Source organism: Canis lupus, chromosome 12 (assembly GCF_011100685.1).
Source record: "Canis lupus familiaris isolate Mischka breed German Shepherd chromosome 12, alternate assembly UU_Cfam_GSD_1.0, whole genome shotgun sequence".
NCBI classification, from domain to species: Eukaryota; Metazoa; Chordata; class Mammalia; order Carnivora; family Canidae; genus Canis; species Canis lupus.
This window is the reverse complement of record NC_049233.1, coordinates 49,804,239-49,828,402: the sequence shown is the minus strand read 5'-3', so window position 1 is coordinate 49,828,402 and position 24,164 is coordinate 49,804,239.

Sequence of the window (24,164 nt, the reverse complement as noted above, 5' to 3'; positions counted from 1 at the left end):
GTAAATATGTGCACGGATACAAAGACGTGTTCTAGGAAAGAGTCAAAGGACTGAGGTAGCCCAGAGCTTAGCCCTCTAAGTCTCCAAGGTGATTCTCTTTGGCAGGAAGTGACCCTGTCAACATCCTGCTCTGTCTCGTGGGGCCCGTCATACATCCTGTTCCTGGCGGGTGAGGCTTGCCTGCCACAGACTTGCTTTCTAGGCTGGAGGCCAAAGGGGGAATCTCCTAACTGCACTTTCTACGTCAGGTTATGGGGTAGCTTACCTCAGGAATGGGTGTGTTTCCAGTCCCAGCCTCACACATTCAGGCTCCCTGGTCCCTCATCCAGAACTACACATTAGCAATCCGTATGTCCGGGGACATCTGCCCTGAGTTAAAGTCTGGTAGGGGAGTCCGAAGCTGCTCTTTTCTCAGAACTGGCCCGTGGTTTTACAAATGATTTTATTAGTCCTCAGCTTTCTGATACTCAGGAAACAAACAGGGGTCCCCCCACACTCATACCCCTGTCTCTCTAGTCTCATTACACTCCTTTCCCTGACCCATCAAAAACAGGTCAGAGCTGGGGATCCCCGGGTGGCTCAGAGGTTTGGCGCTTGCCTTTGGCCCAGGGCACGATCCTGGAGTCCTGGCATCGAGTCCCACGTCGGGCTCCCGGCATGGAGCCTGCTTCTCCCTCCTGCCTGTGTCTCTGCCTCTCTCTCTCTCTCTTTCTCTATGTCTATCACAAATAAATGAATAAATAAATCTTAAAAGAAAAAAAAAAACAGGTCAGAGCCAAGATGATTCCCATGGTACGTAGAGGGACCAGGCTGTGCCTTGGAGTCATTCTCTAAAGGAAAGAATGGATGACAACCCATGTAATACTGATGTTCATTGTAGAAAATGGGTTTCTGGGCTGGAGGGTGCTGTGCCCAGATGTAGAGAGGGGGAGAAAGAAAGGGGACAATCCAAACAGGAAAAGCAATATAAAGACCACATTTGTGAATGGCACATACATTTATGATTGCATGCATCCATTAAATTATATTAAAAGATTTGTGAAGGATTTCAAAAATGTAGACTAGTCTAGGAAAAAATAAAACCTATAACTTCACTTCCCGAGAGAGAACCCGTGCTCACATTGCGGTATATCTCACCCTTTTGTTTGCTACATTAATGTAATCTAAGCTTCAGTTTGTGACCTATTCTCTTTCCAGTTAGTAATATTTATCACAGACCATCTTCATTCTAGTAACTAAGGGCCCGAGGCAGGGCTGAGCTCCTTACATCATTCCAGTAACCGCCAGCGTGATTTGTCACTTATTTTACGACCTAGGCATCTGGTTTGGATCTGGCTTCAGTGATGTACTCACACAGTCTTCAGAATTACAGCCTGTTGGAACCAGAAGGGACCATCCATGAGCGATCTTGGAAGTCAAGCCCCTCATTTTACAGGTGAGAAAACAGATCTGAATGGGAGCCAAACCCAGAACTAGATCTACATGTCCCACTGCTGGTCAGATCCTGCAGTGGCTTGCTTGCTTTCTTTCTTTCTTTCTTTCTTTCTTTCTTTCTTTCTTTCTTTCTTTCTTTCTTTCTTTCTTTCTTTCTTTCTTTCTTTCTTTCTTTCTTTCTTTCTTTCTTTTTTTTTTTAAGATTTTATTTATTTATACATAGACACACAGAGAGAGAGGCAGAGACACAGGCAGAGGGAGAAGCAGGCTCCACGCAGGGTGCCCGATGTGGGACTCAATCCAGGGTCCCCAGGATCATACCCCAGGCTGCAGGTGGCGCCAAACCGCTGTGCCACCCGGGCTGCCCCTGCAGTGGCTTTCTATCTTACTTAGAGTAAAAGCCCAGGTTCCTACTATGTCCACAGGGCCCCTCACCACCCAGTCTGCCACTCTGTCCTACTTTCCTCTCCACTCGCTGGACTCCTCGATCTTTCTCAAACTTCTCTTGGAGCCATTGTACTTGCTGTTCCCTCGGCCTGGAAAGTTCTTCCCCATACACAGTCTTTGTTGGCATTCTCATCTGCTTTGGGTTTTGGCTCAAACATCCCATTCTCTGGGTGCATGTGTGTGTGTTAGGTGGGGGTGCTTTCCCTGAGAATTTTAAGTGGGATCTCTAAGAATTTTAAATGCTTTCCTTCTAGAAATTCCTGCTCCTTTTTTCCTGTTTTCATTTCCCTTACCCCTTATCACTATATGATTTATCACATACACCATTTCTTTTTATTGTTTGTCTCCCTCTCCTAGAAAGCAAGCTCTAGGAAGCCTGGGATTTTTGTCTGTTTGTGTAATTAGTCAAGGTCCTTTCGTTGCAAGTCATGGAGACCAATTACAGCTACCTTAAAGGAAAGGGTGGCCATTTACTACAACAGACTCATGAAACCCAAGGCCAGGAGGAAGCCAGACCCCAAGAAGGGGTTGAGACCCAGAGACAGAGCTCTTATTCCCTTGTTTACCTCTCCCTATATGCCAGCTTCTTTTGGGGCACCTAGATGGCTCAGTGGTTGAGCATCTGCCTTCGGCTCTGGTTGTGATCTCAGGGTCCTGGGATCGGTTCCACGTCGGGCTCCTCGTGGGGAGCTTGCTTCTCCCTCTTCCTATGTCTCTGCCTCTCTCTCTGTGTCTCTCATGAATAAATAAAAATAAAATCTTTTTTTTTTTTTTTTAAAGGCTGCTTCTTTCTCCTTTTGATTCTTGCTGGCTTTTCCTGCTTCTCTAGACCATGTAACAGAATACGGCCATCCCACAGCTCCCCTTCATTAGTCAGCTCCTATTTGTTGGATATAGTACGTGTCAAACACTGGTCTAGGCGCTCAGGCTGCAACAGTAAACAACAAAACAGGGCCCTGCCCTCCCAGAGTTTACATTCCAGCAGGAGAGGTGAGGTGTAAACGTAATCAATTAGCACATACTCTAGCATGTTGGATGGGAAGAAGGTGGAGAAAGAAAATTAGAGCAGAGTAAGGGGTTTGGGGAACCCAGGATGCAACTTTGAACATTCATCAGAGTAGATCCCAGTGAGAAGATAAGATGTGACGGAAGATCTCCAATCATTGCAGAGTTAGTTTGGAGCCCACTTTTAAATCCACAAAGGAGAAATCAAAAGGTAGGGTCACAAAAAATGAGCATGGCTTCTGGAGGCCAACTGCTGAGGATGAGATGGTGAAACGAAGGTCAACCTCAGAGAAGGGGAAATGACCTGGAGCTGGAAAGACATCTCCAAACGCATCTGCCACTGAAGGGATTTAGGAGGCCTCTGTTCACTCCCCTGGAGCGCCTGTGTTGACTTTACAGTTAAAACAAAAATCCCAATCTATTTGGGTTGTTTAGGCAACCTCACCTGTTGGAGGTCTGTGGTAAACCAGTCCCCCCCATTCTGCCACTTTTGTGGGGAGGTATTGTGTTGCTCATTTCCTGCTGAATTGCCCAAAAACAAGAAGACAGAGATGGTGATATCACAAAGAAACTTGCTGAATGTGAACTGACTGAGAAAATAATGTGCCTCATCCTCAACTGTCAAACTTGTTTCTGCCTCCTGGGGAAGGGCTGCCCATTTTTAGGACAAGCAGACCCGTTTCTCTTCTCTACCCTAAGGATTTTTCTCCTTGAAAGAGCAAAAAGTCACAAAGAATTAAGGGAATGAGGGGGAATAAGACACGAGACATATTGGATGATATAATGGTAGAAGCCATGAGATTCAGGTTATTTCCTTCTGAGGGAGACAAAAATAGAAATGGAAAATTTGATAAACCCCAAGTCATCTGCTGCTTTGCAAGAAAAGCCTAAGAGAATTTTAAGCCTGGAGGGCTGCCTCAGAGGACCCTCCTCAGATGTTTACAGCCTTATCTGAATTGTTAGCTTTGGAAAAGGAGACAGTAATATTTATAAATTTATGAATTTAGAAACCTCAGGGTCCCATTATTAGCACCAAGTCATGTAGGAATTGTCTGGAGTTTAAAAGCAGAATGTAGTTCATCTCTGAAATCATTACAGAGCTCTAGGCTGACTTCGAGTACAGAGATTCCCCCACCACACCCCCAATCTACCAACATAGGTAGGCAGTGGAGACTGAGTCCCTAATGCGTGGGACTCCTCGCCAATGGGCGAAAATGCCACCAGTAAGGTAGAGAGATGGCAGGACCAAAGAACTGCCTTTGTTTGCCAAGGCCCAAAGAAGAATACATTGCATTTCTGGCTCTCAGTCCCCAGGGTGTCTTTCATGGGGGCTCATTGCCTAAATCATCCAAGCCTGACAAGTGAGCAAATGGGTTACCTGAAAGGAAGTCTTGGTTCTGGCTTGCACCAATCCCAAGAAGCCAGAGGCTACGGGGAGCTCCTCGGCAGACAGAAGAGGCATTGTCCCAGGGTCACCTTTGATCATCTGCCTCCTCGGAGTAAGCAACTGATGCAAGCAAAACTGAGTATTTGCAAGAGTCAAAATCAGGAAAATGTTTTCTGATTTACCTTCGAGTCTCACAAGAATTCTAAGCACTGACTAACCTGCAGATACAGGTTTTATTATAGTTACCTGGGCTCCCATGGCGCGAAATAGATCCCCCAGAGACTCCCTCCACCCCCACCTCTCCTCTGATTGTTCAAGGGACCACTCAGCAAGGACCCCAAAAGTGCTTGAGAGAATCCCAAGGCCATTAGAAGCTGGTTTATAAAACTTGAGAATTTCGGCCTTATAAACCCAGTAGAGAAATGTCCCCAGGGCTTTTCCAGAGCAGAAGGAAAGCCTCACAATTGCAGCAGGCTCCTCTTTTTACAGAAAGTTCCATCTAAGGAGCTGCCAGAGGTTAGTCTCTCTGCTGCATGTTGGCACATCTCCTGTAAATCAGACTGGAAAAAGAAAGGGCCACTCTGCCCGAGGTGGGTCCACGCCTGTTGCCAGCCTCCCATAGACTCGTACCCAAGGGTTGCCGAATGGACTTGCATAGCTCCTTGACCATTTTCACAGAGCACCATCGCCCAGTTGAGGTTTTCCCCCAGGAATCAAGGCTTGGCCTTGCCACTGAAAAATCCATTACTATTTGAGAAGTAACATGTCCACAGCACTTCCCCTTTTCAAACTGCATGGCCCCTGTATTTCCCAGAGCCCTTGCTGAATTCCTGGAAAGACAGCAACATGAAGCTGCCAAGCTGTGTGCCCTGTAGCAGGAGTGAGAGAGCACGGGGCGGGGGGTGGGGTGGGGGGGTGCACGTGCAGGGCCAGCACAGAGTCCCAGGGATGAGTTGACTGCTGGGGCTCAGTTACCAACCTCACTCAGGAGACGTCTTCAACATCAGGATGCCTTTTTTTTTTTCACTTGAGTGACTTCGAGGAGTTGTAAGAGGGCAGCAAGTGGGTAATAGATGCAGCCTGCTGTAAGAAGAATGTATGGTGATTATGAAAAATCTATCTTCTTTCATGTGTGTGGATCCCTCAAGGCCAGTCTTGATCCAGGTATGGAGGCAGTGCTTGCTTTAGGAAAAGCATAAGCTTTAGAGCTATAGAGACTTTCGTTCACTAACGCCATCACTTCTTAGTATGCAGCCTTGGGCAAACAATTTACCCTCTCCAGCCTCAGAGAGCCTATTTCCTTATCTGTGAAATAGGGACGTGATTTTCCCCTTGCAGGTAGGATGACTGTAACTAGACTGGAGGAAAGGTAGAAAAATCCGCTAGCACAACACCTGGCACATAGTAAGTCAGTAAATGATAATCACTTGCCATTTTTAATACAATGACAGTAAAGGCAATTTTAAATTTGAATGATTTGGAGAGGTGTATTAAGACTCCTTCCCTGGAGGCCTGACTGGCTCAGTTGGTAGAGCGTGTGACCCTTGATCTCAGGGCCTGAGTTCAAGCCCCATGTTGGGCCTGGAGCTTACTTAAATTGGGAAAAAAAAAAAAAAAAAAGACTCCTTCCCTAACGCCAGGGAAGTTAAAGAACTAGGCATACAGATAGACAAAATATGGTACTTGCCAACAGCTGACTATTCCTAACCCTCTTTCCTACCTGTTCCTTTACTGTGGAGGCAAAGAAATCTCCCTGGCAGCAAAAGATTTCCATAAGACACAGTTCTGACCAATGAGATGAGAGCAATTGTGTTTCTTCCTGATAAAGACACAGGAAGATGTATGTATCTTCCTGATAAAGATAGGCTAACACCAATCTTGCTTTCCTTCCTCCCTTGAATGTGAACATGATGCTTGGAGCAGAGGCAGCCATATTGTAGCCATGAAGCAACAAGCTACATGGTAATGACATCCAAAGAGAGCAAGAAAAAGATTTTCAGTTCTCATTGACATTATTCAGCTGTTGCACTAGTCCTGGGTTACCTACTTGCAGACTTCATAGTTTGGGAAGAAAAACACCGTTCAAATAGTTTAGGTGACTCAGATAGGTTTTCTGTTGTTTACTGCTGAAAACATTCTTATCTGATAAAGAGCTTTGTGATAAGCTTCTGAAATACCTTGCTGACGTAGCAGAAAAATCCACAATCACTTTGACTTCCTAATCAAATTTTCAGAAGCATAAGCTTTGTAGGCATTAAAAAATTCTAAGTATTTTAATGAAAATAGGGGCACCTGGGTGGCTCAGTGGTTGAGCATTTGCCTTTGGCTCAGGTGGTGATCCTGGGGTCCTGGGATCAAGTCCTGCATCAGGAAACCTGCAGGGAGCCTGCTTCTCCCTCTGCCTATATCTCTGCCTCTCTCTGTGTATCTTTCATGAATAAACAAATAAACTTTAAAAAATATTTCAGTGAAAATATATCTATGAGCATATGACACACACATATTTGTATAGTAGCTTATGAAAGTTGAGAGTTTTTTTTAGAAGCAATTCTCGACTTTTAGGGTGCACAGGTAGAGCATAACCACAGTGGATCTCTTTCTTTTTTTTAAGGATTTTATTTATTTATTTGAGAGAAAGAGATGGCACAAGATGGAGGGGAAGGGAGAAGGAGAAGGAATCTAAAACAGACTTTGCCCTGAGCCGGACTAAGGCTCCATCTCACTACCACAAGATCATGACCTGAGCAGAAACCAAGACTTAGCCACTTAACCGACTGAACACCCAGGCGCCCCCAGTGGATCTCGTTAAACATGCTCATGCCTGGACTCCAACCCTGGAGACAGGCCCTCCGATGAGGTCAGAGCATCACAAAATTTTAAAGTTGCACAGATACCTGTGAGGGAGAGGGCCAAGTAAGAAGTACACTAGAACCTTCATTAGCTGAGACCTAAGCTTAGCAAACAAATCCTGTCTCCTAGAGACTAGCACCTCAAGAACCAGACTGGAAAGGGAAAATAGCCCTTCGAGCAGCATGGCATAGTTCTACTATTTAATTCAATAGAATTACTACACACAGATTTAAAAAACTTTTCAGGCTGTATAAAACATAGGATTTATATGCAATCCTCTATGGTCAGTTACCCAGGTTTCCTCCTTAATTTTATATAACATTTAGTCTGGATAAGCCAACATTTAACCTGCATAGGGACCAGAAATACCTGAACTATTACATTATGACCTTATTTTAATAGCCTGGACAGCCATGATAGAAACTCAGTAAGGGGGGATTCCTGGGTGGCTCGGTGGTTTAGCACCTGCCTTTGGCCCAGGGCATGATCCTGGAGTCCCGGGATCAAGTCCCACATCAGACTCTCTGCATGGAGCCTGCTTCTCCCTCTGCCTGTGTCTCTTCCTCTCTCTCTCTCTCTCTCTCTCTCTGTGTCTCTCATGAATAAATTAAAAAAAAAAAAAAGAAACTCAGTAAGGTAGTAGGGCTTCATCGGCTAAGCCCTACATACACGCGTATGGACAGACTAGAGTTCCCTGATGAGAAGACAGCCAGCTAACTCCTCATCCTTGGAAATGTTGCTGTAGTGTGACATAACGTGCCCACGTGGGAAGATCGGAATCACTCACGTTGCTGACCCACATGTTTACTTCGATTTTGTAATTTTTCAAGTTATATGTAGTTTCTTTGTCGGTATTATAGATTTGCTTAAATTTCCTGTATAGATTTTTAAGTGAGATATTTACATGCATAAATAAATATGCACAAGGTCTTGAGTTGAGTTTTTGTTTTTAGCCCGCAGCAAAATGTTTTATGAGCCAATTCTGTTAGCTTATCAATTAAGCTTCTATTCTAGTATACTCAGTGGCAGTTGCAATTATTATTGCTAAATAATCTTAGGTTCATATAGAGAGAGTATCGTGTTAATTCCTTAATCAACCACCTTTGAGATATAATTGCCGGAGTTCACATTATAACACCTGCTGATGCACTTTTACAGCAGCCCATCCTCACATTGCATTTTTAGTTTTCACTAGTAATAATGATGGTATAGCTTGAATGAGCCCTAACTATATGCCACTGTGCTATGCTCTCTACGGGAATTATTTTATTTAATCCTCAACTCAGTAAGGGAAGATAATCTTATCACGACCATTTTACAGTTGAGCAAACTGAGTTTGGGAAGTTAAACTACTTGTCTGAAATCCCAAAGCCCATGGTAGGTAGAGTCAGGCTTTGAACATAGGTAATTTTTAAATTAAAAAAAAAATTGTTGTGAATCTAGATAATTTTTTATACCAAAGTCCACCCTTTTAACCATCATGCTGTGTTAGCACCAGATATCATCCACACTTATCAACCGTATTTTTCTTTGGGGCATGTGGTGAGAATTTTTTTAACTCCATTGTAAATCACCATCAACAAAACATAGTTTGCTGCAGCATCAACTTTAAAAATCTTCTTCTTTTTTTAAAAAGATTTTATTTATTCATTTGACACACAGAGAGAGAGCAAGGGCAGAGGGAGAAGGAGAAGCAGGCTCCTCACAGAGCAGGAAGACCAATGTGGGGCTCCATCCCAGGATCCCAGGACCATGACCTGCACCAAAGGCAGACACTTAGCTGACTGAGCCACCCAGGAACCCCTAAAAATCATTTTCAAACAGCCAGGACCATGAGTCTGTGTTGTATTGTGGTCTGTGACGGCTCTAGCTGGTAGGTCCCCTCCACCAGTGTTGATGTGCTGGAATGAGGCTGAGTTTGAGAGTCAAGTGCTTTGCTTCTGTGACCCAGGATGGACATTTCATCTCTTTCAGATGAGCACGTCTCTAAAGGGGAGCTATTCATGCTGCCTTCTCATTCCTCAGGGTTGGGCTGATGGCTACACGAGTCAGTGCAGGTGGGAAGTGCTGTCGGAACCATGGGAACGCATCCATAGTTTGTAACTTTCTTTCAACACAACTTTCCTGACAAGTTTCACTCTCATTCACAATCCCACGTCTCCAGTGCCCTTCCGCACTGCTGGGGAACCCTGCCAAGCTCTCCCTGTGTTCGCTGCCCTGTTCTTCAAAGTGACCGTTGAGCTTCTTCTCTCCCCACACCGTCTCCACCCCAGTGTTAGCTGGTGCCCTTGCCTCACATTTCCTCAAGAAAACTGAAGTGACCAGAAGGCTCTCCCTCATCATGTCACTACCAAAACCACCACCCTATGTCCACAATGGCTCAGGTGTCCCATTCTCCTGAGACCAACTGCCCCCCAGCTCCCATCTTCCCTCCACCTGAGTCAGGCAATGCTTCCTCCTTTTCGGCATCATCCATGTCATTCTACCAGAGTGTGATATTGTGCTTCCCATATTAAAAATATAGACAGAAAAAAAATGCTGTCTTGGCCCCATATTCCAACATGGCCACAGCCACATTTCTCTGCTCTCCTGAACAGCCAAACTTCCTGAAGTAGTTTCTCACGGTCACTGCCTCCACTTCCTCAATTGCAACTCTTTCACCCTGCAGAAGCCAAAGCACATTCCCTGTTCTCATCATACTCAGCCTCTCAACAGAAGTCAACAGAGTTCACCACTCCTTCCTTTTAGAACACTTTCTTCTGACTCTTAACACACTCTCCAGGTTCTGCTTCCTACTTGCCAGTTGTCTCTCGTCCAGCTCTTTCACTAAATTTGCTTCATTTTTCTGATCTGTAAGTGTCAGAGTGGCCTGGGGTTTATGCAATGACCACTTCTCTTCCAGGTCTTCATCCACTAAGTGGTCTCATCCATTGTTGTGGCTTTAAATGTCGTCTATACACCTGCCCCTCCCTACACCAACTATTAGGACTATTTAGCACTGCCATGTGGATGTTAAGTAAGCCTCTCAACTTATGGCCAATCCCATTCTTGATTTTTCCCTTCCAAAGTTTCTCCACCACTCTTCTCTCAGTACGTGGTTACCAGAGGGGTATCACCAACCGATGCCTTTAAAAGGTACCACTAGCTCATGACAAAAATCTGGAAACTACCCTTGATAACTTTCTTTGTGTCTTCTCCATATCCAAACCATCAGCAGAACTTCTTTTTTAAAGATTCCACTTATTTTTCTGAGAGAGAGAGCATGTGCATAAGCAGGGGAGGGGCAGAGGGAGAGCAGGCTCCCTGCAAAGCAGGGAGCCCTATGTGAGGGCGCCTTCCCAGGACCTTGGGATCATGACCTGAGCCAAAGGCAGATGCCCAACTGGCTGAACCACCCAGGGGCCCCAATCAGCAGAACTTCTTAAGTCCATCCCTAAAACATAGCCTGAATCTATCCATTTCTCCCCATCCCTCTGCTGACACACTTTGGAAGAAGCCATCCACACCCCTCCTGTGGAATTCTTCAATAGCCTCCTAACTGGTTGCCCTGCTTTGTTCAATCTTTTCCATGGCGTAGATAGCTCTACATGATCTAGCCCCCTGCCTGTCTCTCAGATCTCACACCCTATCATTTTTTCCCATTTCTCCTACTCGAACCCAGCCAGGGGTCTTTCTGTCCCTGAAACATACCAAGCTCATGGTCAGCTAGGGTGTTGAAGCTGTTTCCCGCCTGGAATGCTCTTCCCTTCAACTTTGTGTACTTGGCTCTTCCTTGACATCCAAACATTGGCTTCAAAGTCACCTCAAGGAAGCTTTCCCTGACCACCCCAGTTTCTTTGTCTCTCATCCCACCCAGCAGTAATTCTATGCCGACCACTTACCACCCATGTTTTTCTTGTTTATCTTATGCCCCCACTGAACTGTCAGCCCGAGAACAGGTATTTTATCATATTCACAGCTATATCCTACATGCTTAGAATAGTGCTGGCTTAATAAATATTTGCTGAACAAAGAGGAGTGTTTGTTATGTATTTTGATAATTCTGTATACTACTGCCATATTGAACTAAGTCTCTTAGCAATAGAGAGTATCTTCCTCTCACCAGTCATGAGCACTCTTTCCTATACAACACCAGAGTTTTCTGTCCTGGGGAAAATTCTGGTTATATTCAGAACAATAGATATTTTGTTTCAGTTCCTTTTTTCCAGTGAGCCAAAGCTCATTAAGCCCCTTCTCCATCAGGACCCTTGGGGACCAAGGCAATTACTAAGAGGACAATGGGCATTATGTGCTCCTACACTTCCCAGAAATGATGCCTGCATCTCATCAATGGCAGGGCCTCAATATGCAGTGATTATTTTTATCCTCATTGTTTTGACACCGCTGATGAAAGATCTTCGTAGGCCATTCTCTAAGAGCCATGCCGCAGCAATAGTTGTCATAAGTTGGGGGCCGGAAGAGAAGTTTGATCCTGCTGTCTTCTGCCAACTTCGAGTGGGGTCTCAGATTTGCCATTTGAGTTCTCTGTGGCAGCTGCCTCCCTTTGAATTGAGAGTGGCTCTTTCAACTTCGTGAATGAAGCCCGGGGCCTGCGGAATCAGAAGCCTGGGCCTCTGTCCTGCTGCTAACCAGTCTTCACAATTTCCTGTGTTAGTCACATTCGTGAGCTGCGGTGAAACTCTGAGGACAATGTGTTGTGAAAGAGATGTGATCTGATCCATAAAATTCATACCTGTCGTCATCTTTCATCCACTCCAGGAGGCCTGTCAATAGGACTGCCCTTCACGACCGTCCCCAAATGCTCAGGAATATTGTGTCTCCCTGTTAAGCCACATAAAGGGAGCCAGCTCGGCCGGGGAGGATGGGAGAGATGTGTGCTGACATAAAAACCAAGTGTCTCCCAGTGTCTGGGAGCCCCGAGAGGTCGTGCGGCTCGCTGCAGCTCCACGGGAACAGATGTGTGCGGTGAGGGGCTGCTGCTCCGAGGCGCCACTGGGCAGATGGATTCATTACACCACCTAATGAAAAGCAGTGATTCGCTGTGGCCTGAGGGAAGGCAGGTTAGAGTCATAAAGATGATATAGGCACTTGGACATGTGTGCATGCAGAGATGTGCAGACGGAAAGTGACAGGACGGTCCAGGTGACAAGACACTCGTGCTTCTCTCAGAACTGCCTAGAGAGCTCCACCTGCATCAGGTTCACATCCACGCTGACTGCTGCGTGGGACCCAGCTTGACCAGAGGCCTCGAGGTACCAGGACCATCAGTAATCATGGCCAATTAAACAAACCCAAATTGAAACAACGGATAGAAAAAGGCTGCAGTGGATTTAGAAGGCTACAGTGTGGTGGTATCTTGTTTCCTATTAATTACCAGCTAGTGACCTTGGGCCTTTTAATTAACCTCCTGAGCCTCAACTTACCCATCTACAAAATGAAGGTAATAATAGTACCCTTCTCATATGGTTAATGTGAGGGTTAAACGTTAACATACACAAAAACCCTTAACACCATGCCTGGTAAGGGGTAAGCCTTCCTTGAGTAAGTGTTAGGTACCATTGCTATTTTCATTTAACCATTAGGCACCTAAATGTCCTCAATTACATTGCTGCCCATTTAATATTATTGAAATCCTTTCTCTTTTTAAAAAAATTTTTTAAAGATTTATCTGTTTATTTGGGAGAAAGTGTGTATGCAGGGACAGGGGATGGGCAGAGGGAGGAGAGTGAGTCTTTTTTTTTTTTTTTTAAGATTTTATTTATTTATCCATGAGAGACACAGAGAGAGGCAGAGACACAGGCAGAGGGAGAAGCAGGCTCCATGCAAGGAGCCTGACGTGGGACTCGATCCTGGGACTCCAAGATCATGCCCTGGACTGAAGGCCTCGCTAAACCGCTGAGCCACCTGGGCTGCTCCAAGGAGAGTCTTAAGCAGACTCCACTCTGAGAGTGGAGCCCTACATGCAGCTCGATCCCTCACCCCTGAGCTCACGACCTGAGCTGAAACCAAGAGTTGGCTGCTTAACCGACTGTGCCACCCAAGCGCCCCAAATTGAAATCCTTTCTGAAACTTGCATAGCTTTATGTGAACTGGCCCCTGCTTACCCCATGTCACTCTTTCTTGACTACCCTGTTTAACTATACCAGAAGTTTTTTTGTCCCCGAAACACACCAAACTCATTCTCATCTTTACATCTTTCTATAGATTAGAAAATAAGCCTATATGCCATGTTTATTTGCTCAGCAAGGAATGTGATGGTCAATATAACAAAGCCTAAACTTCAAATACAAGGTCCAAGAGAATATACTGATGGAAAGAAGTAAACTTTGCTTAAAGTAGCACACCTTGGATCTTAGGGCCTGCAAGTAGGAAGTCCATTCTATAGAGTTGACAGACCAAGTTCAATGCTTCGTATCTCTTGGACGTAAAGAGAACTATATCTAGATAACCAGTTGGTTAGCCTTATTTTGCCAATGAAAAATTGAGTTTTAAAGAGGGTAACTTTGTCATCAACAACTTGTTACTAGTGGAGCTGAGTCTTAAACCCATACCTGCCTTCAAGAACTCTTCTCTTTATAATCCTCTACTGGCATAGAGATTTTCAACATGGGTTCTCCCATTATTTTGGAGGCATATCAGATCCTATTCCACCCATGGAAAGAGTTCAGAAAGCCAACACTGAATCACCATACTTATCCTGAAACATTGGTCTAATACAACTTGCCTCCCCAGAAAAATGGCTTAGAGAACCAATCTGGCTCACCACTCCCCCACAGGTCTGTTGGTTCTCCTGGCACTGGATCTGCTTCCTGAAAACCCAACTCCCCTGACCCTCAACAGCCTCAGGGCCTAGGATCCAACTTTCCATCCAGAGTCCCTTCTTCTGTCTTTTCTCTTCTTACCTTTTGACTCACACTCTTTCTTCCCTTACAAAGATTTCAGAGTAGCCACTATATCCCTTGCTACTTAAAATAGAATTCTCCGCATCCCCCAGTGGCTTGTTAGAAATGCAGAATCTCACAAGACTTCGACCTTGTGAATCTGAATCTGAATTTTAAAAAGATCTTCAGATGATCCATAGCCCATTAAGGCTTGAGAAACACTGATCTTGCCCATTTCTGGACAAAACCTCCACCGATTTCAAAAGTAATAAATTAGCCCTATTGGATCTGTCACTCTGATTTTTCAGCCCCTGCACAATCTGAGTATCTGCCTCCAAGAGTCCAAATCAGCATTTTTAGCAGTTCACCTGCCTTCTCTGCTGCTTCTTCCATAAGCCCAATATTTAAACCCAGAGGCAATTAATTGTATTTTCTGAACAAGAGCAAAAGAGGGAAGGGAGACCATTCCTTATAATACTTGGGGGTGTTATTCACATGTCACCTGATGTGAACCTCAGTCATTATTGTTGAGTAACATGTCAGAGGTAGATATGAATTCAGTACACTGTCCTATTATAGGATAGTATCGTGATTTCCATTTAGGAAATAGACACAGCAAGCAGGGAGGTAGATCATAAGCTTTTTTGCCAAGTCCTGATATTTTCTTGCTAATGATGCATAATTTTGTCCAACCTCTGATGTTCAATGGCTGGTACAAAACCTATTTTAAAACAAAGTTAAAATGCATTTGTATTTGCTGTATTTATTACATCAAGACATTTTCAGGAAGGTTACATGTATATTGTTCCAGATTGTAATTAGAGTCCATAAGTTTCTTTTTTTTTTTCATAAGTTTCTTAATCTTGGAAGTGTACATAGTCTACAAGTCATAGCAGTAGTTGAAAATCACAGCTGCAATTACAATGACCAAAGTCATAATTTATTTGCAAATACTATTGCCAGATATTAAGAGTCAGGTATTATTGGTATTTTGCCCTTCCGGAAAACCAAGGCCCACAACGATGTGGACATCGTGATTGAACCTCCATTAACAGTTGCATCAGTCAAGCTACTCTCCTCCGCCCACCCCCCAATACATACACATGCAGTAATATTAAATTTGGGTTCACTGCTAGGTGGGCTAAAAATAAAATAGCTTCAGTCAAATGCAACCACATCAGAGATTTCACACCGAAAAAGTCACTTTCAGAAAAGGAATGTGCTGAAAGGTCAGATGGAAATTTCCCCTTTCCCACCCCCAAGAGCTCAAAGAGTGAATAAATATATCCCTCTGCTACTGGGGCCAGGCGCTTCGAGAAGGTGGCTGTGGGCAAAAGTGATCACTCTTCTGATCTACAGAAACTGTTTTAAGAAGAAACATGAAAATAAGTGCAAGGATTCAGGGAGGTGGGAGTTAGGTGATTTTCCACTATCTAAGGTCAAGTGCAGAGGACATAATTTGTTTCCTATATAAATCTCAAGTCAATTTTCTAAAATAGCAAAAAGTGGAGGGGCAGAGGGGAGTGTTGTTTGAACTGACTCTCTAGGCCTGCTAGATTTTTCTGTTCTCTTTGTTTGCATTGTCTGTCCAAGTTAACCTTACCTCACACAGCAAAAGTGAGGAAAAAAATTAGACATCTCTCACACAGCCACTTAATAATCAGAAAATCCGCATTTTTCTAATGTTCATTCACTTTTTCCTCAGTAACTTTGACTTTGTTAATAAAGCTTAGGCGATAAAATTGTACTTTGAGGTAAATATTAAACTAGATCAACCCACCAGTGGGCAGCCATTCCTTTCCAGGAAATGAAGTGAGTAATTAGAAAAATGTAGAAACATTTTCCATAGTCCTTGCTTCCTGCTCTACCTTTTTTTCTTTCTTGTTTAATTTCCTCATATAAAGTACTTTTTATGATGCTAGTTCTTAATGACGAGCCTTATCTCTTGCTCTGAAATAATTGACCAGGTGAAGGGTGTTCTCTGTTTTAATTCTGCTTCTTGGAACATTGCTTTTGTCTTTTTCCCTTTTTCTATTCTCTCTTTCAAAGGAGTTGACTGAACATCTCAAATTCGTTATGTTAATGTAGAGTAATAAGAATACGCTTTCAAATTGTTTCATTCTGCCATCTTGAATATTTCCAAATGGCCATTTATCTATAATTTAATATTAAAAAGCTTTAAATATAAGATTAACCCAAATGAGTTCTATGGGGAGAAAAGCATCAGCGTACTCAGAGGAGTCTGTTCTACTTTTTATTCCAGCTGAACATTCATCGCCTTCTCCACTTTTCTGCCTTGATTTTTCTATCTCTACAGGATGGATATTAACTGTTTGAGGAAACAGACTTAGGTATTTTATTTTTGTACCTTTACGCTAACCCAACAATACAATTTATAGCATTTACAAGGAGACTTCCATGTTCTAATCAATTGTAGCTCTTCTGCTCTGAGTACCAGCATCAGACATTATATTTCCCATGGGCCTTTGATTAACACAACACCAATGCTACAAACAGAAACTGAAAAAGCAGCAAAGACATAAAGCTTGCTTTTTCCAGCACTGACATCATGCTGCTCTAGCAGTAAGGAACAGATAGAAATTGCACAGAGAAGTTGGCTATCAACACATGGCTGGTTCTTTGAGACTGATCTGAGTTTTCCACTTGAGGGCTTTTAAGCACTCAGAATGGAATGCAATATCTCAAAGCATTCCATGCAATGGACTGTGCTCTTAAAGAAGACTGGCCTGGAAGAGTTTTACCTTTCAAAATAAAGCTGGAGCTGAGTCTGTGAGGGTCCATCTCTACTCTGAAAGAACCTTGCTCGAGGTATGCCAGGAAAGAAATTTGAAATAGCCAAACATCAAGATTCGCTTTGGTTGTTTCATAATAATAATTAAAAAAAAGTTGAAAACTTCCACGTCACACAATTTGGAGGCTAGAAACGTCCTGACCCTAGAAACAAACACATTTACAACATAATCTGGCCATTCAAGACAAGCTTTTGGTAAATTCAGATTTAAGCACTGCTCTTTCCATAATTCAACTTCAATCTGGTGGGCAGATTAATTCAAATTAATCTTCATTTGATTCCACTTTTCAAAGAAGAGTATGGGATTTAAAATTTTACCCTTCAAATTCTGCATTAAAACAAAGTCATATATTTTCCTAAACTACATACAATCAGGGCTTTATACAAAGCTCAAGTGTTGTATCCAGGTTATTATCTGTTTTTGCTTGTCTACATGTTTCTGGTCCAAGCACAGTTGGAGGATAGGTAGGCTTGCCTTTGTGCCGGGAGGATAGGGTCCTTGGACTTAAGGGTGGGGGGACCAAGGCCAGTGAAACATAAGACATGAAAAAAAAAGGGGGGGGGGAGTGAGAAAGACAGATGCCCAATCTTAAAGCATAGGACCAGACTCAACATACAGACCTTATTTTAAGAGAGGTCTTTAAAATAGTAATGAAATCTGTGTTATTACAAGTCAATAGCCGTAATCCCTCCATCCAAAGTAAATCAAATCAATTATCTTTGTGAACTCATCATCACTGATTGCTGTTTCTCAATTACATGCATCCCCATCTTCCTCCAAGTTGTCCTGCTTCTACCTTCACTTCACTCTGTGTTCCTATTCAAAGGCCAATACTTAACTATTATCTAAACCTGCACTATGGCACTATTGCCCTAGTCTGTCCGCCTGCCCCTACCCTTTTTTTCTTGTCCAGTGCATCTTCACTCGATCATTGAACTATTTCCTAAAACTCCATTTTTTCATCATGTTGGCTCCATGGATAACAACCAGCAACAGCTTCCACTGTCCAGGCTTTTCAGTCTAGTATTCTATAGCTCCCTTCCATCTGGCTCCACCCTCAATCCTATAGCAAAATTCCCCACCCTCCCTCTGAGGGAACGGACTCCTGCCGATAGTCCATAAGGATGTTTTTCTATTGTAAGCCTGTCAAGTTAAGATTCTGAGTGGTCACCTCTGGTGGACAGGAAGAGAAGAAGACAACAGAGTCACCACTAGGAAAGGGGTGGTACCTGGAGCCGGGGAGAAGCAGCCATTCCTTGGACTTAAGATCTGTCAGATGTCTTTGCTCTGCAAAGACCAAAAGTAGGAGATCCTTACCTCCTAGATTGGAAACAGGAATTCAAGAGGGTGACCTGTCTAGGTGGAGCTTGCAAGTTGAGCCTTCTGTTGGCTAGGCACGAACCAGGCTTAGGGCCCATGGCTCCATGGCCCACAAACTCCAGGAAAGTCCAGTTTGCTGTTAGCTCAGCTGCCAACCCAGAACCATCACCCAAGAACCACCACCTTAAACCGTAATTAAATATACATTAGGTAAACTTCTTCTGATGCAACTCAGGTGCCATGACCTCTGGGAAGCATTCTCTGACCTTATATCCTGTCCATATGACCTCCACTAAGCTTTCTTAGCATCCCTCATTATCTGAATCATAGCTCTTAGCTCACATTAGTAATCTGTTTCCTTGCCCGTTTCCTCCATGAAAGAGCACCGTGAGAGCTCATCACACAATGCCTGGTATGTGGAGCAGCTCAGTGAATGAAACCAAGAAGTTGTGAAAGGAAAATTCAGGGGAAGAGTAGGTGGATTGGAAGCTTTTCTTGTGGGAAGGAGTTTGTCTTACACATCTTTCCTCTGCAGAGCCCCGCTCTGGACTGCACACAAAAGCGTCACTTGCCGAGTCAGTCAGTGACTGATAAGCTAATGCTGTTTTTCATATTCTGGCGTTCTTTGCATTTCTTTCTCAGATTAAATGTGAAAGTCCAACTCTGTTACTACTATAACTCTGAGAGCTTTATTTTCAAAACTGATGGTTAAAATGACACCAAATTTTCCCATGTGCAGTTTTAGTGCAACTATCTTATCGTACAAATAGATATTTTAATACTCTGTATCACAGTGCACATGACTTTGGAGCATTTGCAAGGCTGTCTGTGACTTAGTTTCCAGATGGGGCTATAGCAGCATTGCACAGCTCCCCTAACCGGATATATTGCTGGTGAGAGAGAAGGGTCTGCAGTTGCCTTTTGGTGTACATAGCCTCTCCCTGATGCACACGTACTCTAATTCAGAGCATGGCTTCAACTGCTGGTTGGGGAAATCTGGCCTGCAGGTCTGACTTCAAAAACAGAAAAAAGAGACCTCCTAATTCTGGTTTCCACTTTGGCCTTAACTAGCTCCTATTGTGCTCCATATGGCAGGACATATGTTTTTCACTGCACAAATTTAAAACATCTGAAAATAATATTTTCCTGATCGCGCAGCCATTAGGGATGAGGCAGCATTTTCTGAGCAAAAGCTTGAACCTAAGAGTGTTGACCCTAAGAGGTGGCATCAGAAGGACAATAGCTCACTGTAGCTCATCTCACATCGAAGAACAATATACAAGTCCAGAAAGTGGGATGGGTAGCAGAATATCATCAGCTACCACCGCAGTCCTCCCCACAGGCCCACAGACACATCTTCCTGCCCCGACTATGAACTTTAAAACAAAATAGAACAAACCATCCATATTATGCAAAATAAACAAATCCAGTATTGCAATATACATATTTTGCTACACTAATTTTTGTCACCCTATCTGTATACTTCATAAAGGATTTTTTGGCCCTGGAAGGTCTCATGTACACTCTGGAGGAAAACGCAAATACCCTCCCCATCAATTACCTTGGATTGGGCTTTTAAAAACAAGACCAGAGGCCCAAAATGGAGTTGCTTATGCTCAGCTCCGTCAGCAAACTGAGATTTAATTCACAGTTTCCTCTCTGCCAGAACTGGAATCTTTTTTTTTTTTTTTAAATTGAAGTTCTATTTGCCAACAAATAGTATAGTGTAACACCAGTGCTCATCCCGTCAAGGGCCTCCCTCAATGCCTGTCACCCAGTCTCCCCATCCCCCTGCCCACCTCCCCTTCCACTACCCCTTGTTCTTTTCCCAGGGTTAGGAGTCTCTCATGTTTTGTCACCCTCTCTGATTTTTCCCACTCATTTTCTCTCCTTTCCCTTATAATCCCTTTCACTATTTCTTATATTCCCCATATGAGTGAACCCATATAATGTTTGTCCTTCTCTGATTGACTTATTTCAAGTTGGCATACAGGCACCCTGGAAAGATACCCTCCAGTTCCATCCACGTTGAAGCAAATGGTGGGTATTCGTTATTTCTAATGGCTGAGTAATATTCCTTTGTGTATATAGACCGCATCTTCTTTATCCATTCATCTTTCGATGGACACCGAGGCTCCTTCCACAGTTTGGCTATTGTGGACATTGCTGCTAGAAACATCGGGGTGCAGGTGTCGCGGCATATCACTGTATCTGTATCTTTGGGGTAAATCCCCAGCAGTGCAATTGCTGGGTTGTAGGTAGCTCTCTTTTTAACTCTTTGAGGAACTTCCACACTGTTTTCCAGAGTACCAGTTCATGACCCTATCCGTATAGAATATGGATATGGATAGGAGTACCAGTTCACATTCCCAACAGTGCAAGAGGGTTCCCTTTTCTCCACATCCTCTCCAACGTTTGTTTCCTGCCTTGTTAATTTGCCCCATTCTCACTGGTGTGAGGTGGTATCTCATTGTGGTTTTGATTTGTATTTCCCTGATGGCAAGGGATGCAGAGCATTTTCTCATGTGCTTGATGGCCACGTGTATGTCTTCTTTAGTGAAATTTCTGTTCCTGTCTTCTGTCCATTTCATGATTGGATTGTTTGTTTCTTGGGTGTTGACAGAACTGGAATTGTAAACCAGCCAATCAGGAATTGCCTGCTCAGTACCATTGAGGTAATCTGCTTGATAGACCCCTGCCATCTCCTCAAAGAAAGTAACCTTGTAATAACCAACATGCTTTTTTTTTTTTCGCCAGTATAACTTCCTTGTTTCTACCCTCTTCTGCTATGAAAGTCTTCCATTTTGTACAGCTCCTCAGAGCTCCTTTCTGTCTACTAGATTGGATTGTGCCCAGTTCAAATCGATTTTTGCTCAAATAAACTCTTAAAAATTTTTTTATTATGCCTCAGTTTATGTTTTAACAGGCTGCCCCAGGCCTGACTGGAGCCAGGGGCAACAGACAACTCTGATGAGAACGTGTTTTGTGATGACGTGGTCATGTAATTCCTTGAGATTCAGAAGGAAGGACTGGTTGGCAAGGAGACAGAGGTCCTCAGGTGAAAGATATTTGAAGATTTAGGATTATGAAAGGGTAAAATGCAGAGAAAACCCCAAGGTAGCCCAATTACTAATGGACGCCGAGCCAGCAGTTGAACAAAGCGTCCTGTAACAGGCCTGGGAAGAAGGGAGTCTTCTCTTGGAATTCCTAATCTGGGGAACTCTGCAGAGTCGGCATACAGGCACCCTGGAAAGACAGTTTCAAGTTAGCCACGAGAGCTGCCCAGGATGCTAATGGGGAGAAAGAGAGAGAAGGAAAGAGAGCAGGGATGAAGGAAGGAAGGAAAGGAAGAAGGGAGGAAAGGAAGAGGAGGAAGGGAAGAAGGGGGATGGTATGGGGAAGGCCTAAAAAGAAGTTCAAATTCCAAATCTACTTCATGTACAGAACAAGGGTGCTATGTCCCATCTCACCTAAAGTACCACCTGATACTTCAGATCTTTTTTTTCTACTTCAGTTTTCTTAAATTACCACATATTTCTCTTACTTCCCATGCTTTCTCCCTCCCCGACTAGAACATTAACTTCATGAAGGTAGGGAATGCTATTTATTTTATTCACTGTAGTATAGTTTCTCAAGTGTCAGAAAAATTGCTCTCATTCCAGGCTGACTCTCCTGCCCTTGAGCTGATGACAAAGGTACAATCAGTCAGGTGCAGGAGCGATGGGCAAGAAACTTCTAGAAGTCTGGACTTATGAGGAGGCTCCTTTCTCCAAAGGAGGCAGTGGCACGTAGCTCCCACAACAGCCTTGGCCAAGCTCAGAATGAACATAGCTCACATGCTGTCATTCAGCCCCCACAGCAACACCAAGAGGCAAGCACCATTTTAAAAAAAATATTTTTTTATTTATTTGAGAGAGAGAGAGAGAGATAGTGAGAGAGAACATGAGCAGGGAGGAGAGGGAGAAGCTGGCTTGTCGCGGAGCAGGAAGCCCGATGCAGGGACTCTATCCTAGGACCCTGGGACCATGACCTGAGCTGAAGGCAAATGCTTAACTGACTGAGTCACCCAGGCGCCTCCAATTTTTTTCTTGACTAGGCTCCTTGGGGCTTGAACTCACAACCCTGAGATCAAGACCTGAGCTGAAATCAGAAGTCAGACACTTAACCTACTGAGCCACCCAGGCACTCAAGGCAAGCACCATTTTTAATTTTATATTTTATATCAAATAACCCAGAAGCAGAGGGCTAGAAAAATTAGGTTGGGCAGTACGAAATTGTCGTTTTAGTACACAAAACTTATCAAACATCGGCATCATCATATGGTTTCACCTAAATATATGTTCAAGATAATAAATTTCTTAAGTGACGTAATGCAGATGCAAATGCACATCTGTCTGACTCCAGAGCCCAAGTTCACGGGCAAAGCCAGTCCTGGTGGAAGGACACCACAGGGAAGCCATGTCATTAGATCTCATTAGAATATTCATACAATGAGGCCTAGGAGAGAGAAGAGAGGATTGGAAATCGCCTGTGAGAGCTATAGCCATATGGTCTTCCCAAAATACCTCCATTTTAAAACGAAAGCTCCTTATTCAGCCTTAAAAAGGAATGAAATTCTGACACATGCTACAACAGGGATGAACCTTGAGGACATTATGCTAAGTAAAACGAGCTAGACATAAAAGGACAAATACCGTATGATTCCACTTACATGAAGTACCCAGAGTAGTCGACTTCATACAGGCAGAAAGTAAAACAGTGGTTGCCAGGGGCAGGGGGCAGAAGGGAGACGAGGGACGAGAGGGAGTTAGTGTTTGATGGCAAGGGAGTTTCAGTTTGGGAAAAACGTTCCAGAAAAAAGAGAGAGAGAGGGAGAGAGAGAAATGTTCTGAAGATGGATGGTGGTGATGGTTGCCCACCAATGTGAATGTAATTAATGCCACTGAATTGTTCACTTAAAAAATGGGGCTGCCTGGCCGGCTCAGGCAGTGGAGTGTGCGACTCTTGATCTGAGGGTTGTGGGTTTGGGCCCCATGTTGGGTGTAGAGATTGCTCAAAAATAAAATCTTTTTAAAAATTGGTTAAAGGGGGGCACCCCCCGGGTGGCTCAGTGGTTTAGCACCGCCTTCAGCCCAGGGCCTGATCCTGGAGACCCAGGATGGAGTCCCACGTCAGGCTCCGGGCATGGAGCCTGCTTCTCCCTCTGCCTGTGTCTCTGCCTCTCTCTCTCTCTTTCTCTCTCATGAATAAATAAATAAAATCTTTTTTTAAAAAATTGGTTAAAGGGGCAGCCCTGGTGGCCCAGCAGTTTGGAGCCGCCTTCAGCCCAGAGTGTGATCCTGGGGACCCAGGATCGAGTCCCATGTCAGGCTCCCTGCATGTGTCTCTGCCTCTCTCTCTCTGTCTCTCTCATAAATAAATAAAATCTTTTTTAAAAATTGGTTAAAGTGTACATTTTATGTTGTATATATGTCACCACAGTGGGAAAAAAGGCAGCAGAGGCTCTTACTTCAGTTTAGACCTGCTCCGTTACAGGCCTTGTTGGGTCCTTGGGGGTTGAAAGACAGAGACTGTTTCTGCACGCCTGTGTCTTTTGGACGGAGAGCATGCACGTGTACACCAATCTATTTGCGTGTGCTGTGTGCAAATACTACTCCTACTGATAAAGACGCTGATTGTGCACTCCCCTCGTGCCACACTCCGACCAGACCCAGACGCTGCACGCGTATGAATGCATTCAAAGCTCACAAGAGCCCCCCACAACCAAGGCAGGTATTTGATGATCTCTGTGTGTGTGTGTGTGTGTGTGTGTGTGTGTGTGTTTTAATGCTTTTTTAAATGTTTTTTAAATGCTCTCTCCTATGGCACATATAGACAAGGTAGAGAGCAGTCACCTTTTTTCCAACTACGTGGGATTTCCTGGAGAGCTCCAAGAACAAAAGACTCTAGTGAAAACTGATGAGAAGCAGAGGCTTGGAACAAGCCCTGATTCAGAGTCTCAGTAAATTTTTGTCAAGTGAATACCCG